This window comes from Canis lupus, chromosome 22 (assembly GCF_003254725.2).
Source record: "Canis lupus dingo isolate Sandy chromosome 22, ASM325472v2, whole genome shotgun sequence".
NCBI classification, from domain to species: Eukaryota; Metazoa; Chordata; class Mammalia; order Carnivora; family Canidae; genus Canis; species Canis lupus.
In genome coordinates, this window is record NC_064264.1 from 21,318,336 (window position 1) to 21,337,301 (window position 18,966).

The 18,966-nt window shown below is 37.5% G+C and overlaps 1 protein-coding gene and 1 long non-coding RNA gene across 2 annotated transcripts in view; one reads left to right on the forward strand and one right to left on the reverse strand.

Annotated features, from left to right (window-relative positions):
• Nucleotides 1-18,966, reverse strand: part of PCDH9 (protocadherin 9) — an 887,338-nt gene that overhangs the window by 19,043 nt on the left and 849,329 nt on the right.
• Nucleotides 6,995-18,966, forward strand: part of LOC125753302 (uncharacterized) — a 55,953-nt gene continuing 43,981 nt past the window's right edge. Inside the window, exon 1 of the long non-coding RNA XR_007404808.1 lies at nucleotides 6,995-7,112. This is a non-coding gene — a long non-coding RNA (uncharacterized LOC125753302). The remainder of the gene's footprint in view (nucleotides 7,113-18,966) is intronic.

The following is an 18,966-nucleotide window of genomic DNA, read 5'->3' on the forward strand; positions in this document are numbered from 1 at the left end:
ATTAATTATTTCTGGTTAATGGTCATCACTAATATTTTAGGAGTTAATGCTGTTTGAAGTGTGTTAATTTGGTTGTCTGCCCATCCCAAAGCCCTTTGAATCCCTAAGATGGTCAGGTCTATAATGAAATTTTCAAAACCGTTTTCATTTGTTTAATTAAAATGCTCATTACAAATGAGCAGATTGTGTTTGTAAACATATACAATTTAAAAAAAATATGACAAGATAAGCAATCTCTAAGAGTGTCTTCTGAACTCCTTTATAAGACCTGAAGTTACTATTTAGTGTTTTCTCCTTCTGGGCTGCTCAAAGTTTCTTCACGGTCTTTCATTGTAGTTCACTTTTCTTTCTCGTGATTCTTTGTTTCTTCACTACCTCAAGACCTATATCTTTAGTACCTAGCTACAGTGCCAGTGTATTAGAGCAATCCAGGCCTGTGATGTTACTGCCTCACCAGCTATTACTAAATATAAATTATTAGTGAGACTGACAAAATGTCCAAATTACATTAACAGGCCAATTATGTGATTATTATTGTTATTTGGAATTGATGTTAAATTATTGTCATGTTATTTTTGCTGTGATGTGCTGGATTTGATTTTTTTTTTTCTTTCCATAAGAACATATTCCTGGATCACAGTATTTGAGTACCTTACAAAATGTACCAAATGAATGGAGAGAAGCCAAGCCATTCCATTCTCTCTAGTTATCTCAATGACAGATGTATATTAACCTATGATCATTTTTGGCTGAGACGATCAGTATCGATTGTGAAAATGGCCACAACTCAGTTTGTGACATATAGATACTGCCTAAGTGTCTAAAGGCATGAATCAAAATTCTGACACGGTTAAGTTCAACTTGAGTGACAGCACTTAGTGAACTGTAGGGACTGGAAAAAAAGGCTGCATCTGAGGTGAGCTAGAAATCTATTCCTGTTTATGATATACCACCGTGTACTGACACATCTTTTCTCAAGCCATCTGCTTCCTTCATATCATTAGAGAACAAGGCACAGGCCACATTTCCTGTTTATTTAACAGCATACTTGTTAGTGAATGCATGTGTATCATCCTTATTAATTCAAGAACTAGTATTTTGAGATAGGAAAGTGTGCTGTGTGGATGTTGGAAATTATAGACTCTAGGAACCAGTAAGATTAAGTTTTCTGAAGTAGATCCAATGATTTCATAATTAGCATTTAGTGGACATTTTAGTTTCATTTGCATATGCACATATGCTCATTCTTAAGCTTTGCTAAGAAAACTCGATGTATGAAAAATCCCTGTATACTTCACATCCAAATGGATTACAAAAATGATGGGCTGGTAAAGCTCTCTAGCTATTTTTCTTTCTTCTTTTTTGAAATCATCCAATCAAACTTAACAAGAGAATTTCTTCACTATGAATTGTGATATGAGTTTCTCTTTTTTTAAAGCAAACTATAGTTTTAACAGAACTTCTAAGTGAGAACAGGAGTAAAAGAATTACTGCATTCCCAAGCATTAACATATTCAGTGTTTCCCTTTCTTGACAAGAGTAGTAGTGTAGATGTTAATTATGCTCTAGAGGAATGGCCCTCAACACACCTAAAATCCTTGGTCCTTGTGCCCTCTGCTCCTCTGTTGGGCTTGATGACTGGTTTCTGTAGGAAAATAAGGAAATGGACCCTTAACACTTCATGTTAAATGAGATTTTCTTCTCCCCTCCAAATACATCTCTAGAACATCTGGCTTAACCTCAAAAGTTGGAATGATTATAAAATTTTCTCGGGACATCTGGGTAGCTCAGTGGTTGAGTGATCCTGGGTCTGGGGATGGAGTCCCACATCAGGATCCCTGCAGGAAGCCTGCTTTTCCCTCTGTATCTCTGCCTCTCTCTGCGAGTCTCTCATGAGTAAATAAATAAAATCTTTTTTTTTTTTTCCTCTGAGGGAGTCTGCAGTTGCACTTTACCCATCTACTTACCCTTCCACCTGGTGGATTCAATTATCAAGAAACAATTCTAGCACAGGAAGTTGTTTAGAGGCAATAGCTGTTAAGAGTGTGTGTGTGTACGTGTGTGTTTATGTGTGTGTGTTATGAGAAATCCCAAATAATAAAAATTAAAAAATAATAAGTATAATAAAATTTTTAAAAATCAAAGAGATGGTTGATTTCATTTTTAAGGAGTTAAAGAATTTATTTTTGTTGCTTTTCTCTTATAATTTGACTCACTGCTTCTAAAGCACAGATCTTTATGGGCAGTATGGAGATTCTTTTATGATAAGCTGATTTGTATTTTAAATTTTGTTTTTATTGGTTTTGTTTTGCTTTGGCACTTAATATATTTGGAACCTACGCCAGCATCACATGATAAGTAGGTTTTAAAGTGAGCACTCAAGGCAAAATTCAGGGGGAGTCAGGAATACCCTTGAAGCCCACTCAGCATGTCGAGTTGCTTGAATTATAAGGAACATGAGGTCATGGAGGACCAAGAATTCATGTCACCCACAGCAGTTGACTCTCCTGGGAAGAATGACTAGTGGAAATACCAGGACTATTTTAACTATGTCTCTCTCCTTGCTGCTTCTCCATCTTGGTCCACCAAGTGTAGCTGAGATTGTATCGCTGAAATGCACCTGCATACACAGGACGGGATACTACTCTCTCAAACAGTGGTGACCTTTTGGTTGCAGTTCTTTCCTAGCTCCTCCCTCCTTTCTTTTTGTTTTTCCTACAGAAGGTCCATAAAGGAGGAAGAAAGTGAGGCTAGCTAGTATTCCCTTTATGCATCTTAGAGAATACCTCTGGGGCGATGACACACACCATCTCGCTCCACTCTCCTGCCATGTTCTTGCCTTCACAAGATGGAAAAAGGCAGAAACATTGGTGAATATTGTAAGTAAGATTAGATGTTTTAGAATTGTTGGAGAGAGACAGTAGAGGGCATTTCCCTCAGCCCCATCATCTTCATTATGTAAGATGGGTTCAGAGAGGTACAGTGACTTTCCAGAAGTCACATAGTTCTTTAGAATGAGGTGGTGATTTAGAGCTTCTAATTCCAAGAAATGGTACTCATGCTGCTGCTTCTCTGTTGTTGACAGAGGACATCAATTTTAAATTAGTAATGGTATTTAAAATGAACATAATAAAATAAAACTGTATATGTCAATTCGAATAGTCTAAAGTGCAGATGCAGCCATAAGACATTCTATGGAATGGAAGCACTTGAGCAAGTAGAATAATAGCCAATGCAAAGATGACACAGAAAAATTAACTGCAAGGTGAAGTATTACAAAAAGTCAAATTTCCTAAGCAAATAGAACATGGTAACTTCCTAAGCACAGAAATATGCTGCCTATAGACTGGAATTATTCAGAACACTCAGATTAATATAATTCACCAAGCAACGGGAAGTGACAGGTTCACCACCTGTCACTTATGTTTCTGGATTGGTCCTCAGAAACTGGAAAATTTCCTTGTGCTGCAAATAAGTAAATTTGAACACATACACAAATTTAGAGCATCTCTTATATTTCACTCCCATTCTGGGAAACTAGATGTCAAGACCTCCACTTGGATGAAGTCTCAATATTGTGACTTAGTACAGCTCATAAAAAAATCATCCATTGACATGATAGAAACAATACCTTTCACTGGAAATCTACGTTACTCAAATTCTGGAAGAGAAAATGGATAGGAAAACCATAGTGCAAACTTCATGGTTATTTTCATAACGTGCCTAGTTACTTTTATTTCTGTAGAAGAAACATTGCCATTCCATTCCAGAGTTGGAATTTGTGGCCTTTGCTAAGAGAGAATCATTATTCAGAAAAGTAACCTATAAAGATTAGAAGGGTAAGTGTTGATCCTCAGATTTGTGACAGAGTGCTTCTGTCTTCTAAGGGTTAAGGTTTAAATGCACTTATGATGTCTCTGGGACTTGTGACGAGTTGTTTTTACCGAGGAAATTGAAAAAAAAGTTTCCAGAAGGCCAGAAAAATGTTAAGGACAGAGATAACATTCGTGTCAAGTTAAACTATGTCAGTTTATCGGGCAATTAGAGCTGACAAGTTTAAATTTCTGATTTTCTTTTACTGAATAGGCCGGCATTCAGAGAAATACAAGACTGTTTCCCTTTTTTTCCCATTCCAGAATTTACTTAGAGAAGTGGTACTTAAGAATAATCCTTGTGCACCTGTATTTACATACTGTATGCATTTTCTGTAGGGTCACTGTTCCTGTTACATATATTTAATTCAAGAATACATCTGTGGGAAGTCACCCTTATTTTATTCACCACTGTTAAATCTAATGCTTTTGGTTCCTAGTAATGAATACATGTCTTTTTGGAAGATACTGAGGAAAAAAGTCACGGAATTAGATTAAGCATGTGATCTTGTGTCCATGGAGTTGGACTGAATTAGAATGAAACAGCTCTGAAACAGAGGTTCATTACAATCATCATGAAGCAAAATTGGCAGATCATTCCCACCTCTTCTTTAGAAATCTGACAGGAACTGTGGCTTACATTTCCCTTGTAATACATCTCAGCTGCATTACTCCTCTCATTACTCTATCAAACTTCTGTCCAGTGGCTGCTTGTCTCACATTCCTAAAACCCTAATAAGCCTTGTTTTCACCAGTCTCCTGCTTCTGGCATTGTTGGCTAGTCTTTTCTAAATACCATGACAACAAAATTATATTCCTCCTGTATGACCTTCATTACATCTTCTTATGGTTTTAACCAGGGCATAGATGGATTAGGAACTAAAACACATAATTATTGAACCTTTCCTACTTACATGTATGTAACACTCTTGGCTATCTATCCTGTCTTTCATATTTCCAAATTAGAAGTATTTTGGCCTTAAGAGCCATGTCTTTAACTTTATTTTATAATGTTATATAGATACCAGAGCAATTCCATATCTACCCATAGATACCAGAGCAATTCCATAGCCACATAATGCATTTTAACTCATGATCATTATATTCCTGTGGGTGAAATTACTGACAATGACATCACGAAATTTTATTCAATTTTAAACTTTATAGATAAAAATACATGTATTGAGGGGCATGTGGGTGGCTCAGTGGGCTAAACCTCTGACTTAAGCTCAGGTCAAGCTTTGAGAATTAAAAGAAATATTTTGTCCTAAAATATTCTTCACAAGTCTTCCATTTTTCCTAAAGGTATGATGTTAGTCATTTTAAAAATATTAACCCAGGAGTAACAAAAAAATGCAGCAAGTAAATATGTAAAACATACTCTCCTGATAGATAGAATAGTGTAGGCGAAAGAGCTCTGGGCTCCATTTTGAGCACCAAGGTTCAAATACCTGTGTCATCATAGGTAGTGGACACTGGGGCCTTATCTAATGTCTCTGTACCTTAAATTCACCTCTAAAATTATAGCCTATAACACCTGATCCATTAGGAGGTTACTGTGAGCACCAAAATCAATTGGATAAATATATTTGGTGACATTGGTGCACAATCACAATAAAAATAAGATGAAAGACAAATAGGCAATGAATCCAAAGTCTTGTACTCTATCTTTCTGAAGTATGAAGCCTAGAATTAATTTTGTTTATTCCTGCTGGTGTCTTTAATCTCTCTGAAACTATATCTGTACTTTTCCACAATCCTTGGAGCTGATTTGGCATCATGTAACATCTAATTAATAAGCCTTTAGTTACTCATTAAAGATCAATGTTGAAAACATAAATAAAATATCACTGACCCTTCAAAGATCCCATTAGGTATCAAAAATGAATCTAGGATACTTGACAATTACCTCTTGCACGAAATTCATCAGCCAGTTTTTAATCTTCCCAGGTTGACTTTTATCAAGACCAGAGATATTTTCTCTCTCCAAAATATTTTTGAGTCACCGAACAAAATGCTTTACCAAATTACTATCATTTATTACCTTTATCCTCTGGTTTTGTAATTACAGAAACCTTATTAAGTATATTTTTCAGACCTAAATAATATTGGCCCAGGTCTGTTTGTGATTCAGTGGGCACACGCCATTTAAACTCACGAGCTCCCTGGCAGGATCCAAAGAAAAACACTATGAAAGTGGGAAGTACCTTAGAAGTATGCTGCTGTTGTCATTTACAGTAATGAGGCTATAGTTAAGGTAGACCATTAATATATTATTTCCAATTACTTTTTCTTTTCATACAAATTTCATGCAAATTTACACCATGGCATTACAATCGAATCTCCATGTGTGTCAGGAGCCCTTCTAGGCCGCTCGCCATTCCTACCGAGCCTCAAATAACCTGTGTGAGAGTTGACGTCTATATGTCTTAAGGGCAGTGGAGTGGTTTATATTCTTTCCAATTGATCCATGTTAACTGAGAATGGGTTTTCTGCCTGGATTGAGGACAGTCACCGAGTGTGACGAGTATGATTGACAGCAGCACAAGTAAGCACTTTAGTGTTTCAATATGATTTCTACAGTCAAGATGTGATTTTTTTCCCCCTTAGACAAAGATATTGAATTGAACTTCAAAGAAATATCAAAGCATATTTTCTTGGAGACTGGCCCTAAAAGTTTGAATGTTCTTTTCTAAAGCAGAACATAACTTAAGGAATTCTTAAACCTCGCTTTAAAAGATGAGTTATGATTCTAATTTGTGAGCTTTCAATTAATCATTCAAAGATGTCATTTTCTAGCCACACTTCCTCTTACTATTTTCTTTCTTCATTTTTGAGAAAGCAAGCTTACAAATAGTTCCCTTTTGGAGATCATTCTGTATTTCTGCTTTATTTTACATTAACGGTAGGAATTCAGGAAATGTGTAAAGTGATAGCAGAAGAAGATCGAGAAGAGTGAGTAAGCCACGCTGGGAGGCATATATCATTTAATCAAGATAGGTTTTCTATAGACTGAATCTCTATAATTTCAGTACTTTTATACCTGTAACTTGGAGTCAGAGCCCTCTGGCATATCTGCCCTGTGTGACTGTGTGACTGGTGGATTCTGAGTGCTTCACAATTATTCTGATTGGTACTGCAGTGTACAGAAGCTGGATTAAACAGTTTGGAAAAAAGAAAAGTTACACCTCTACTGATTCTGGGAGCTGCTCAGTCACTGAATGTGAAGATTCAATTCAAGTATGTAATTTCAACTTCTTTTTTTAAAAATATTATATTTATTCATGAGAGACACACACAGGCAGAGACACAGGCAGAGGGAGAAGCAGGTTCTCCACAGAGAGCCCCATTCAGGACTCGATCCCAGGACCCCAGGATCACGCGCTGAGCCAAAGGCAGGTGCTCAACTGCTGAGCCACCCGGGTGTCCCATAATTTCAACCACTTATCCCACTTCCCCTCATCACTCGCCATCTCTTAGCAGTGCTGCCCAAAGGAATCTATGTTCAATGTTTTCCTGGCAACTTTTTTGCTTGAGAGGAAGTCACACTCTAAGTAGGATGTCTCCAGTTGATGAAGGACACCATGATTCATGATGCTCTCCAACGTCTTTCCCTGAGGCTGATACATCATATGGGCTTTTAATAAAATGTCCAGGGATCCCTTGTTAACCCTCGTCAACCAAAGGAAGCTTTGCTCTTGCTCAGATCTTAATTGAGGAGTGCACTCGTGTGTGTGGGGTGTGTGTGTGTGTGTGTGTGTGTGGAATGTGTGTAAATGTAGGGATACACAGTCTGAAATGAAGAGTATAAAAATAAGGATCTTTCTGGAATGACAAAGGCAACACCAAACATGTGAATTTTCTTTTTTCAGTCACCATTTATTGAAGAAAAACAGGTATTTCTTATTTTAGGAAAGTACCGAATTTCTAGAAGAAAACCATGCATAACTTCACATCTACAATGAAAAACATCTGTTAGCTGTTCTGAATGTAAAACGTTTTATTAAACACTTAAATTGCATCTTTTCAGTGCTAATTAAATGAATTTAACCCAATTAGAGGATTAAAAACACTTTGTAAGTGCTTGATAGCAGGACTGCCTGAGAAACATTACACTCCATCACTTCTTCCCCTTACACGCCACTTGCACATGGCATGAATCATATGGAAGTCTGTTCAATGCTTATTCTGATGGTTTCTTCCTGTTTTTCTTTGCTCTTTAAAATCCTCTTGTCCAACCTCTTGGCACTGGTTGCTTATTCAGGATGCTTGCTAATTCACCACGTAATTACTCATAGGGACCCATTTTCAGAATTGAAAAATAGAAGTGGGGAGATCTTCTGTTTCCTGCTGATATAGTGACATATTTAGAAGCAGTTGTCTATACAAGTGTCTGCCTCAGCATGTCCTGCGGCAAAATTCAGCACCAGAAGCACTTGCCCATGCTGCATATTTACCATGTTTCAGATGCTCATCCACTCTGCCAACACCTACTGTGCTTCAACTATTGTCCACTGGACAGATTTGTTGCCAGTGTTCGGTTTCTTTTTCCACACTTTTTTCTTGTAAGGCAAGAGGAGGGAAATGTGATAAACAAAACTATTACTTAGAAGAATAGATCGGGAACAAAATAAATAACTTCTGGAAAAAGTTCTTTAGGATTCTTCTGGTATAATATAGGTAGAGTATGAATCTTGAAGGCTTTTTAGCCTTATTTTTCATCTGGCAGGGGTTGGGGGTGGGAAAACCCTGCACATAAGCATATAATTCTATATAAAACAAATGCCTTCAGTATCTTATACGTTCAAGTACAAATGGCCTATATTCATCACATGCAGTCTTAGCATAGACAGTTCCTGAACTGACTATTGCATTTTGAGCAAAGAGGATACTGTTTAGAAAAACCTAGGCTCTGTAACTTTTTGAGAATAAACGTGTGTTGTGGGATATTTTCTTTATGTGTGAGATAATGACTCCCAAAAGCACTTCTCCATTTATTTTTAAATGTATAACTGGAAAGATCCTGATTAGAAATTGGTTGAATCAGGGGATCCTTGGGTGGCTCAGAAGTTTAGCGCCTCCTTTGGCCCAGGGTGCGATCCTGGAGTCCCGGGATCGAGTCCCGCGTCGGGCTCCAGGCGTGGAGCCTGCTTCTCCCTCTGCCTGTGTCTCTGCCTCTCTCTCTATGTCTATCATAAATAAATAAATAAATAAATAAATAAATAAATAATTAATTAATTAATTAAATAAATAATTAAATAAATAAATCTTAAAGGTTTATTTAAAAAAAAGAAAAAAGAAATTGGTTGAATCAGTGCCAGAAAATCATAGACAAAAACTTTAAACTCTGCTCAGAAGAGGCAGTTTGCGTGTCTGCGCGTGTCTGCATGGGTGTATGTTTCTTGGAACATACTCAGTTATTCAAACAAGCATATAGACTGCATGCTAAATATAAGGTAAACAAGTCCTCATGATTTCCAGACAACTCGGGAGATCTTCTGAATTAAAGTCAAGTCATACCCGACTGTCACTGGGAAGAGTTGAATCTCGGCAAATCCATTTACGAGAGAGACGAAGTTTAACCAACGCATATTGAAATACTATTATGAGAGCACTCTGGCTCCGAACTACATGAGTGCCAGAGCTATCATAAATCTGTTTATTTGGTTTGATGTTTGGTGGCATTTATCACTAGGCATCTCTTAGTGAACAAAGGGACAATCATGTAAGTGGCCCCAAATTCCCTGCAGATTTGATGAAGTAAATTTTAAAAGTAGCAAAAAATGGTATAAAACATTTCATGACTTAGTGAGCAACTTATTTAAACTGGTGACCAAGGCAAATGAGTTGGCAGCAAGCCTAGTGGTTTCAGACTCTGCTAGGTAGAGAGGACACAGCTACAGCAAGAAGGCTTATCCCTATCCAGACAGCCATTTAGTAGCACTAAAGGGGTAAACAAGCCAGACTTTCACTGGATGAGAACTCAGGAGCAGCAAGATGCTTGGCAAGCAAGCCCGGTGTTTCTCACCTGAGGAACAGTGTATTTATTTCGCTTCTGTGTTTTACTTGGGGGGTAAGCTTTAGAGTGGTGAAGCAAAAACGGAGAGGAGATGCAGAAGATGGATTCTGTATTGCCTTTTTGGCACTGCAGTGAAATAACCAAACACTTAGAAATAATTACAGATGGTGATAAATGCTGAAGGGTGGGCAGTGAGAGAGAATAATAGAGAATCAAAGTTGCCAGCAGGTGTTTTCTAAAAAGCAAAGAGAAGGCTGCTCTCTGTGGTCCCACTAAGAAGAGGATTCAAAGAACTCTCTACGCCTCCTTGGCTCACCTAGGAGAGAAGTGCCTTCCAAATTGCTGAGGCATTCAGGAGTGCTAAGTAACTCTCCATTATGAGGTGATACCGCTGTGCCCGTTCAGGGGAGCTGGAGGGGATTTGAAGCAAAGAGAACAAAGTTGTATGAGAGGCAGAGTGCACCATGTTAGAAAGAGGCCCTTTAATCAACTCTTGATAAGCCATGGCTTATTCATGACTATCTCTGTTTCATCAAAAGAATGTGGCCAAGACCTTTTAAAAATTTATTTATTTATTTATTTATTTATTTATTTATTTATTTATTTATGAGAGGGCATGGTGGGGGGGTGCAGAGAGAGAGAGGAAGTAACAGATCCCTTGTTGAACAGGAAGCCCTACATGGGGCTCCATCCCAGGACCCTGAGATCATGACCTGAGCTGAAAGCAGCTGCTTGGCCAACTGAGCCACCCAGGCACACACACATCCCCCCCATCCAGACCCTTTTATTAACACAATCTTCACAGCTCTATCATAATTCTTGAAACAACAGAACTCACCAGTTGTGTACTGATGTATTACTTTATGTTAATTCATCCACTCAACAAATACTAATTGTGCAGACCTCAGTGCTAGGAAAACAAAGAAGTTCAAGGACATCATATTCTTGTGTGTAAGACACACAAGTAAACAGGTAAGGTGGCAAATACAATGACAAATGCATGCTACAGAGCACTGAGGTCTGGCCTTTCACCTTTTCAGAGGTGGTCAGGGAAAGCTTCCAGGGAGAGCTGGGTCCTGCAGTCAGTTCCTTGGAAAGGGTATTTTGGGGAAGGGGTGCCAGAGTAGAAGGGGACCAAGCAACATGACCCGTAAAGTCACATGTGCTTCTTGGCACAACTCTAAGGAAAGGTATATATAATATATGCCACTATCTGAGAAAATATATGTACTTATTAACTCTGCTCTTTTACAGAACTAAACAGGGATTTGTTTGTCAGTGCTCATTGAGATGACAAGCTCATTTCAATGCAGTTAGAGTTTTACTCTCCTAGCATTTATGGCATTATTTGCTCTCTTACATTGATGCTGACAGATGCTTGGTTTATATTTAACCTAAAGGTGGCATTTACAACTGCAAAGACTCTTAATTATGATAGAATTGAAAACATACAGGATTCCCATTACAGGGAAGACTTTCTTACCAGAACACGTTTCCATTTAAAACACCAACTACAAGGTAAACTAAAGATGAAAAGAATCGGGAACCATTTTCTTCGGTAAGAGAAATAAGCATACAGTGTGTATAGATTTTTCAGGAACCAAATAGTGTAATGGTCTCAGAATATTTGTCAAAGAATAAGATGGAGATTTTATTTTTAACCTGGTCCCAGACATTAACTGCAGGAGACATCAGAAACCTGCAATGCTCTTTGTACACAAATATAGCACTAAGGTAAAAATGATGGACTAGACACCCCCCATGAAGGCCAGACCAGCAGGGGTGCCGTGTTCTTCACAACACAGCCATGAGCAGTTTGTCCCCTTGCAATGCTCTTTCTCCTCTGTCTTGAAGTAAACAGTGGGGTCCCTGAGGACCTGATAGCTCTGTGAAGGAAAAAAATTATGCTGGATGGAAATTTTTAAATGGGATGACCTCAGAACAAAAATCTTTACTTCTGATTCTATTTCTTTTGTTGTTGTTGTTGTTTTATAAATTACAGATTTTAAAGTCAGAAGCAAAAACAAAAAAAAATTCAGAAATAGATTTTGAGGGGTACCTAGGTGGCTCAGTGGTTGGGCACCTGTCTTTGGCTCAGGTCGTGACCCCAGGGTCCTAGGATCAAGTCTTGCATCAGGCTCCCTTCAGGGAGCCTGCTTCTCCCTCTGCCTCTGTCTCTGCCTCTCTCTCCGTATCTCTCATGAATAAATAAATAAAATCTTTAAAAAAAAGAAATAGATTTTGAAGGATTATTTTGTTGTATGATTGCTGCTGGTGTTTGGAGTATTAATAATAACATAAAATCAGTCAATAACAAAATAATTTAAATTCAATTCTGAGAGATGCCTGGGTGGCTCAATCAGTTAAGCATCTGCCTTTGGCTCAGGCAGTGATCCCGAGTTCTTGGGATCGAGCCCACATGGGGCTTCCTGCTCAGCAGGGAGTCCACTTCTCCCTCTACCTCTGCCTTTCCCTCACCTCAACCCCACTCATGCTATATCTCTCTTTTTTTCCCTCTCAAATAAATTTAATAAATAAATAAATAAATAAATAAATAAATAAATAAATAAATAAACTCTTTATAAAAATTCAGTTCTGAAAGAGAAATGGATACAACCCTGTGGTAGTTAATTTTATTTATCAGTTTGGTTCGGTCACAATACCCAGATATTTGGACAAACACTAGTCTAGATGTCACTGTGAAACTATTTTTTTTTAATTTTTATTTATTTATGATAGTCACAGAGAAAGAGAGAGAGAGAGAGAGAAAGAGAGGCAGAGACATAGGCAGAGGGAGAAGCAGGCTCCATGCACTGAGAGCCTGATGTGGGATTCGATCCCGGATCTCCAAGATCATGCCCTGGGCCAAAGGCAGGCGCCAAACCGCTGCACCACCCAGGGATCCCTATTTTTTAAGGTAACAATAACACTTAAACCAGTGAAAGGGGCACAAACTCATACCCTGTTGAGTCATACTTTATAAAGATAGTGGCATCACCCTTCCTATTTTAACCTGAAGTTAAATACTCAAAGGATGTCCCTATAATCCTAGCAACTCCCCCAAATAAAAGTGTAATTTTTACAGCACATTTATATTCACTGATTTCATAATATTGAGTTTCTCTCCCTCTCTCTTTCCCACACATACATTCTAAAATGTAGATATTTTTACATTTATCTAATATATGATAAATGAAGATGAGTGTTGCCCAAATCTTTACCATATAAGTGAAAAAAGAAAAGGAGAAAAGTCATTTTCTGAGCATGTGTCCTATACCAGACACAAGAATTGGAGCCAAGAGTCATACTCAGGGAGCACATCCCAGCATCCTAAACTTACAACACGCGGCAGAGTTAGGAATGAAATTCACCTTTGTTTGCCATCACAGCACAATTGCCTAAATCAAAAGCAGGCCCTATGGCAATCCTAACTATCTGCTTCACGCTGCTTTTACGTTAGTCCAGTAGGAACACATAAAAGAAAGCATTAGGTGGACATGTCACCTCTGCTTACTTCAGAGCATTAGATTCCTGGATCTCAATTGCTTCCTCCTCATTTTATATTTGAGAATTTTTGCATCTCTTACTTACCTCTTTTTAACACAGAGCCCGCTCTGACCTTTTTGTATGAGCTTGATCCATTTAATATTCATGTATTTCCTAGCTTGTTAGCTTGTTAAATAATAACATTAACAATAATAACCAACACCAACATAAACAAAATTAAATAAAGAAAAAAAAGTTAACATTGTTGGGTATTTATATACCAGGCACCAGGTCAAGTATCTGATTTGCATTTTTTTTTAAAATTCCTAATAACTTTGTGATGCAGGCCTTTTTATTTTTATTTTGACAAAGAAGAAACACAAAGGCAGAGACATTAACTAGCACAAAAGAGCTGAGCTCATAAGTGGCCAAACCAGAATTTAAACCAAGGGCTGTCTGATTATAAAACATACTTTTGGCCACAGTGGTAGATAGGATGAAATGTTCTTTTATTGTGAAATGTGGTTTAACCTTACAACCTTTCTTCTTGACAGTTTTTAATGGTTTTTAACAATAAATAAGAAAGGATGACTTCTCTCCTTGTAAGCCAGTAAAACATTAGTAAGAACTACAAGGGGGCTTCTACTGAATTTGAAAGCACAGCTTCTTGATGCCTACTTTTTCACTGTTAGATAAGGTTTGCTGCATAAAAGCCATGCAGCAATGACCGGCCTTTGGCCGAGCACACACTGGAAAATCCTATGAGAATAGATTGTTCAACTATATCCCCCAACATTCTCTGCACTGCAGCCTGTTCTAAAGACGAGCGATCATGAATGGTAATGCACATGAGGAATACACCACCACAGATTGCGCCTCTTTGGCATGTGGATTATTTCGACCTGAAGACCATGGGGGCCCTGCAGACAGGAAAAACCTCTTACCTCCCGCAGAACAACCTAAAAGAATTTAGATGGGGGCCTGTACCAGGAAGAAAGCCATTCCCAGAAACAACTTTTTATATCACAAAGACTTATCTGCATGTCCTGGCAAACATTAGTTTACCCAATCTCCCTCCCCTCCTTCCCCTTTGCAGCCCCATACCCCACTCCCTTCCCCCTAGCTCAGGTTAGTACATAGGCTTCAGTTACCTGACACCCAAGGAGTCTCATATGTTTATGAAGCTCCATACATGAAATCTGTTTTTGTCCTGTGAATCTGTCTTATGCCAAAGTAACTATTAGACTGGCCAAGGAACCTAGAAGGGAAGAAGGGAAAAGTTGTCCACCCGTCCAGGCACAGAAGACAAAGAGAATTCTCCCAAACACAAGCAGAAATGAAAGGCCCCAGCTAAAGGTGGGGATAGGAATCTACTCCCTACTAACAGGAGTAGGAGCACTACTTGAGACCTTGTTGACATTATCATTTAGAAGTGTCATTTAGGGGCAGGCGCGCCTGGGTGGCTCAGTTGGTTGAGGGTCTGCCTTCGGCTCAGGTCATGATCTCAGGATCCTGGGATCAAACCCAGTGTTGGGCTCCCTGCTCAGCGGGGAGTCTGCTTCTCCCTCTCCCTGCTTGTCCTCTCTATCAAAAAAAATTACAAAAATTTTAAAAAACATAGTTTTATGTGTATATATGAAACAATTCATTGATCCTATACTCTAGCACACCACCCAAAGGCTTCAAGTTGCAGGGTGTTTGATTAAAAAATCCACAGTACTGTTCCAACTGAGAACACATGTTTGGACTGTCACCAGTGGGATGAGATTTGGTGTGCAAGTGCAAAATCACAGTCTAGACCTGATATGGTCTACGTTACTCACTTCAGATCTTGTCAGGGATGTTAGGGGATGATGTAACACTCTGGAAAATGCAAAGCTATCTCAATTATTTTAACAATAGACATCACTGAATAAAAATAGTTTAATATAAATTAATAAAATACGAGAAATATGCTAACATAAAATAGCCTATAGGTGCTTTTAAAAATGCAGAATAACCTTTGATGGGAACTAAAAGGAGAAAAATAGTTTAATGTTCTTCTAGCCTTATGTAAAAGGAAAATTATTATTTGCACACAAGTTGGCTGAAGTGAAATTTTAAAATGTATACATTTTCTAAGTTGCAAATATAAAATGCATGTTGGCAGTTTGTGCCTCTTCGACGTCATTTTTTTTTATTTTTGTCCTAATGGAGTAAGTCAGTATAAATTCTATTTTTAAATTGTTGTGTCAACCTTAGCCCAGGATACTGTTGTTTGCATCTCATCAGAATCAGTTTCTTCCTAATTCCAAATGCTCCAGGTCTCTTAGCAACTAAATATAGGCAGTTTTGATTAAATAAATTATATTATATGCAAATGATCTAAAATTAAAAAATAAAATTAACAAATTATAAATAATAAAATTCTCCTCTGCAACAATAGGAGATACTGTGCAATGATTTGACAATTTTATTCTTATAGGGTTTTTTTCCTTAGGCAATAAGAAAAAATTAAGCTTGAAGACCATTTGAATATAAATCAACATAAAATACTTAACAGGGGGTAATGACACATATACAAAATCACAGAATGTAATAACAATAAGGTAACATTTGGTGTCTCTCAATATCCAATTTAAAAGTACTTTATAAAAATACTGAATATGATATGAGGTCAAAATAAGGTGCAATAATTACACTTTTCTTTCAATATGCATAGGTTTTGAAACTTAAGATTGTTCTGAAAATTATTTCCTGATATTTGATTTGGCCTCTGGAAAGAAATGCAACTACAAAAAAAGATGAACTAATCTGGGAAAAACAAGGGGATTTCATTAAAGGGACCAGTATTGATTTGCCTAAAGTTCCTGAAGTTAAGAATTTTCCATTCCAGAAGGCCCTTGGCGACTGAGGTATGAGGCTGGCATATGTGGCTTTATAACGGTTGCATCTCTCTTAAAATCTGGTGTATCCCACACTAAGATTGCAGTTTGGTATTTCCAACTGTCCCTATTGGATATAAATTCACTTGGGGGGTACTTGTGAAAAAACAAAAAAAAACAAAAAGTCAGACTAATGATAATGACTTGAATTTCTGATCTAAGCCAAGGACTGCTCAAGTCACTTAGGGACATTTTAAATTTTGAGGTCACCCACCTCAAAAGCTTTCTTAATCTTTCATAAGTTTAATAAACCCCATAACTGTTGGCTAATAAACTGAAGTCATATATCCAACCACAACATATAATAGCACACATTACACTATGTATAACTGTACAAAGTTAATAAAAGGGCACTGGATCTCTATTTGAGCAACATTTATTTAAAATGAAAAGCAATTTAATTAAAAAAAACCCATGGAATAACCTTGGGAGGGTAATCTTGTGCTCCTGGTTTTAGAATCAACATGCTGTTACAAACATGGCATGAGAATTTTGCATGTAGGGGCACCTGGGTGGCTCGTCAGTTAAGTGACTGACTTTTGATTTCAGCTCCGGTTGTGATCACAGGGTGGTGAGACAGAGTCCTGCCTTGGGGCTCTGGGCTGGGCGTGGAGACTGCTTGGGATTCTCCCTCTCACCAACTCCCCCCACCACACACACCCCACCCTGGCTCATGGGCATGTGCTCTCTCACTCTCAAAAAAATATATGTATAATATATTTATATTATATATATAATTACATATATATATATATATATATATAATCCATGATGAAGGTGAATAGAGAAATATGAATAGAGAAAATGCCTACAATCAGTGAACAATTTTTCTCTTTTGCATTGGATTCAGAGACACCTGTCTTCAGACAAGCTACATATTCTGTGTGAGCATCGTGACTTTGGGTAAACTAATTAGGCAGCCAGAACTCAGTTTTCAATTTTGTAAAGTCTGAGATGGTAATGCCTACCTCTGAATATCATTGTGAAGTTTGTTAAAACACATAAATAAAATCATATAGTATAATATGCAGAACACAATAGGTGCCCAATTAATACGCTTCTGCTCTTTCGCCTTCTTTTCTGCCTCTATGACGTTTATCCTCTTGTGTCATGGAGTTGAAGGACAAAAATATCCTCTCTGAATTGTAAAAATGTGAACATACACTTGACATATTAAAAATGTTATTTAGCATAAATGTTATCTAGTATCACTAGTGAATATTAACATTTTTTTAAAAACTAATATTCAGAATGAGGGGTTTTACTAACTTTAACATGGTAAGAAAGGGATGCCTGAGCATCAAAGTTGTATTCTGGATATGACATTCAATCAATCTATCTGGACACTCTTTCTAATACTTGGTTTCATCCTGAGCTTATTTAGAATATTTCGTGAACTTAATAGCAGTTGTTCTTAAATAGGAGAATGCCTTTTTAAAGACATTATATTCACTGGTAGGTGAGTGCTTTCTCTTCTCAGCATAATTTGCTGTGAAAGATGTGGGGGGATTCTCTGTAGAAATTCTATCTGCCCTCTAGCTAAGTTTGCTTCAGTGGAAATGAGATCCTGACCACTGGGCTGATGGATGTACACATAACTGACTTGTTCAATTCTAATTTAATTCTGGAAATCTATCTCCTTTATGACTTTAATTTTTCTGACGTGAAAACATTCTATCTTTTTAGGCTTCCATTGTTTCTGCAGAACACAAGTATTCTCTTGGTGGAAGGAGAAAAAAAAGTAGTAAAGAAGCAGCAATAAACAATCCCGCAAAACCAATTTTCACATTGGCAGAAAAACACAAGAACTCCAAATAGCCATAACTTGAAACAGTGGCAGATCCTTGGCAGCGTATGATTTGAAATTATTAATGAAAACTTTCACCGCAAACATGCACATCTCTTAGTTTCAGGGGACTTGAGCTTTTCACATAAGCAAGAGTCTAAAAGTGAACTAGACCAGAAGACAGAAAAGACAACTTCAACTCAGCCCAGCTGCCGTTCCAGCCTTTATGACCACAGCTGAAACAGACCCGGGAAGGTGTTCATTTCAATTTTCTAGACATACAGTAACGAGAAAAACAATAACAAAAACCACAAGGATGATTCTTAGAGAACTCTTCCTGCATGTCTTCACTTATTCTAAGTCTTTGAGATGACCTCAGTCTCCAGCTTTCCGACTGCATTAGTCATTAGGTTTTTTTTAAGAGAGATTTTTATTTGCCTCTTACACCACAGATATTTTATTTAAAATTATTGAGATAATACCTAAGGTACTGTGAGATATTCATAATAAGGGTGCTCAGCAAATGCACCATTTCATGATTATATATATATTTTTTGCTGTGAAGTGTATGCATTGCTTCATTTCCAAACATTAGGGAGTAAGCCAAACACATGTATTAATTTTCCTCTATTTCTATTTTTTTGACCATTCAGTTGTGTTTGACTTAAATAGCAGAATGAGAAAAGAGAGCTCTAGCCACACTTTGGAGGTACTTTTTCCAAAGGGCAATATTACAGCAACTTGTAACTTCTTCTGGTTCACTTTTCTGCTTTTCTTCAACCCTTCCACCATATCAAAAATGCTCTTTATTCATTTTTTTGTTTCTCTTGGCACATAATTTTCATTCTCTTTGAAGCAGACTCTCTCACTACCTCTTAA